Source organism: Malus domestica, chromosome 02 (genome assembly GCF_042453785.1).
Source record: "Malus domestica chromosome 02, GDT2T_hap1".
NCBI classification, from domain to species: domain Eukaryota; kingdom Viridiplantae; phylum Streptophyta; class Magnoliopsida; order Rosales; family Rosaceae; genus Malus; species Malus domestica.
The window spans coordinates 16,451,755-16,455,271 of record NC_091662.1 but is presented as its reverse complement, the minus strand read 5'-3'; positions in this window follow the sequence as shown (position 1 = coordinate 16,455,271).

The following is a 3,517-nucleotide window of genomic DNA, read 5'->3' as shown; positions in this document are numbered from 1 at the left end:
TTTTCTCGAATGTGAGTAAAGGTTGGACGTTCTTGCCAGCCTGTCTTGCCACAGAACACGGAAGTCGACACACATAGGGACTTTCCAATTGTCAAGCAGTGGTGATGTTCCTTTACCCTTGTGGGTAATAGTAGGGTAGCTAGAACTTCGAAATTCTCGCGCCTAAACTTTGTCAGAGATCTTTTGCAAAGTTATATGTGGTACCCGAGGAGTTGATGGTGCGTGTGGAGAGTGGTGATTGAACAGCAAGATTCGCGTGCTTTCTACTTCACCAGAAATCTTCGACAGATTGCCCGTAATTTCCGCAAAGCTGAGTGTGCATGTGACAGGTGCTGACGAGGCTGAAAAAGCAGGTGCTTCTTCGATTTCTGAGATCGGCCCTCGTGGTCTTTGAGTAGCCCAGCTTTTGAGAAAGGAAACGCCTCTTTGATTTTTGAGATCGGCCCTCGTGGTCTCTGAGCAGCCCAGCTTTTGAGAAAGCAAACGCCTCTTCGATTTCTGAAGCTCCGTCGAGTGCAGATTTTTATAGAGGCTGGCATTAAGTTCCACATCACACTTGAATCTCCACCAGTAGAAGCTTCCTTCTTGCACTTCTAAGATCTTGATTTGTCTGACCTCTTCCCTCTTCAACACCTTTGAAAATGTCTGGCCCATCCGACTGTCGTTTTAACTTGAACCTTTGAGAAGAGACAGCCACGCCTTCTCCAGACAACATATGGCGGCCATCCTTCATATCCCCTACTGGTCCTCTTACCGTTGGGGATTCTGTGATGAAGAATGATATGACCGCTGCGGTGGTGGCCAGGAACCTTCTCACTCCCAAAGATAACAGACTACTTTCCAAACGGTCTGATGAGTTGGCTGTTAAGGATTCTCTGGCTCTTAGTGTTCAGTGTGCAGCTTCGGTGTCTAATATGGCCCAACGCCTATTTGCTAGAACCCGCCAAGTTGAATCATTGGCTGCTGAAGTGATGAGTCTCAAACAGGAGATTAGAGGGCTCAAGCATGAGAATAAACAGTTGCACCGGCTCGCACATGACTATGCTACAAACATGAAGAGAAAACTTGACCAGATGAAGGAATCTGATGGTCAGGTTTTACTTGATCATCAGCGGTTTGTGGGTTTGTTCCAAAGGCATTTATTGCCGTCGTCTTCTAGGGCTGTACCGCGTAATGAAGCTCCAAATGATCAACCTCCGATGCCTCCTCCTTCTGGGGTTCTGTCCAGTACTGAGGCTCCGGATAACCACCCTCCGGTGCTTTCTCTTTCTGAGGCTCTACCGACTGCTGAGACTTCCCCTGAGCAACCTTTGTGAAGGCTCCCTCTTGTTTGTTTATTTTGATTCATGTATATGTACATATTTGTAACTTATCGGAAATATCAATAAACAAGATTTGCTTCATTTTAACGTATTGTGTTAAATACACCAAGGCCTTCTTCACTAAGTTCTTTGAATTTTTCCTTTTGTTGAAGCTTGTATGTTGAAACTTTGTGAGTGACGCATGTAGGTTGAGGTAGTGCTCCCTTCATTTCCCGAGTGAGGAAAACTTCTCGTTCGGAGACTTGAAAAATCCAAGTCACTAAGTGGTCGTGAGACTTCCGAGTATCAAGGTACAGTAGCATATGGTAGGAGTCCCCCAAGTCTCTGGTCGAGGGAGTTGACGAATGAGGCATTTCCTTTCTAAGTGGTAGCCCAAAACTCCTTCTTCATATATATTTGTTATGAAAGTTGTTAGGCCTAAAGAAGATGAGGCCTAGGCAATTTTTTTTTTTTTTTTTTTTTTGGATTTTTTTTTTTTTTTGAATTTTTTTTTTTTTTTTTATTTTTTGAATTTTCAAATTTCAGGATTTTTGAATTTTCGAATTTTCGAAAAAATAAAAAATAAAAATAATATATATATATATTTAAAAGCTTTGGTGTTGAAGCTTTGTAGGTGAAGCTTTGAGGTTGAAGCTTTGTTGGGCATCATGAATTGATTTTGCTTCACACTATCTTGATGAAGAGTGTGTGAAGTTTTTATATGTTTTGGTGTTGAAATTTTGTATTGTAGGTGAAGCTTTGGGGTTGAAGCTTGATAGGTGAAGCTTTATAGGTGAAGCTTTGGTGTTGAAGCTTTATAGGTGAAGCTTTAGTGTTGAAGGGTTGAAGCTTTATAGGTGAAGCTTTGGGGTTGAAGCTTTATAGGTGAAGCTTTTGTTGGCACCATAAATTAATTTTGCTTCACACTATCTTGATGAAGATAGTGCAAAGCTTTTGAGATTGATATTTGTCCTCCATTGATGAAGCTTTTGTTGGCACCATAAATTGATTTTGCTTCACACTATCTTGATGAAGATAGTGCAAAGCTTTTGAGGATTGTAGTTGTGTTCCATTGATGAAGCTTTGTTGAATTTCCCAATTTCCAATTTCCTCTTTTTTTTCTTTTTTTTTTTTTTTTTTTTTTTTTTGTTTTGTTTGTTTGTTTTTTTTTTGTTTTTTTTTTGTTTTTTTTTTTTTTGGGAAAACTAGAAATTTGAAAATGTGGGAGAGACAACGTATACAAATTTTGCTTCCATACTGTTAAGCGAGAGATTGTGGTGCAAGCCACATCTTGTAGTAGTAGAAGGTTTGGATGAACCATATAAATTGAATTTGCTTCGAACAGTCTTGATCAAGAGCGTTTGAAGCTTTCTATGAGTTGTAGTGTTTGCATTATTACAGAGGAGAAATGTCTGAAGCAGATGCAAGAGGGCTGAAGAGCTTGATCTTCGTATACCATGCATTGAAGCCATTGTTGGCTTACAATAAGACTTTGTTGGTGACTATAGCTCTTGTTAGGCATAAGTGCTCCCCTAGTTGAGTTGTAAAGCTTGATGGTTTTTGATTATTTGTGAATGCTAGGAGTTCACATGTACAAGTTGTACCACTCGTCTTCTGGTTAATGGAATGAATGGTAGGTTGCTTTCATCACTTGGTTGGTGGTACGAATGTGAATTCCTTAATCACCTTTCATCACATTTCATCACCTGGTTGGTGACATGAAGGAGAGTACGCGTTGTACATTTCATCACCTGGTTGGTGGCATGAAGGAAAGTACGCGTTGTACATTTCATCACCTGGTTGGTGGCATGAAGATGAGTTCCTTCTTCACCTGATTGGTGATAAAGGTGGCAAGTTTCCAAATAATATTAGAGTACGGGTTGTACATTTCATCACCTAGTTGGTGGTACGAATGTGAGTTCCTTCATCACCTAGTTGGTGAGAATAAGAGCAAGGTGTCGAGGCACATTGTGGCAAATGTCAAATGACACAAAGTGTGTTGAACCCTTTCGAAGCACAGTTGGCTTATGTATGGATGTGTTGGAATGTATGATGTTTATGTATGAATGTATTGGAATGTATGAATGTGTTGGAATGTATGATGTTTATGTATGAATGTGTTGGAATGTATGATGTAGATCCTTTGTATAGTCTTGTTGACACATACTTAGATTTTGTTTTGTATTGGAAACATTTGCGTTGAAGCTTCAACACTT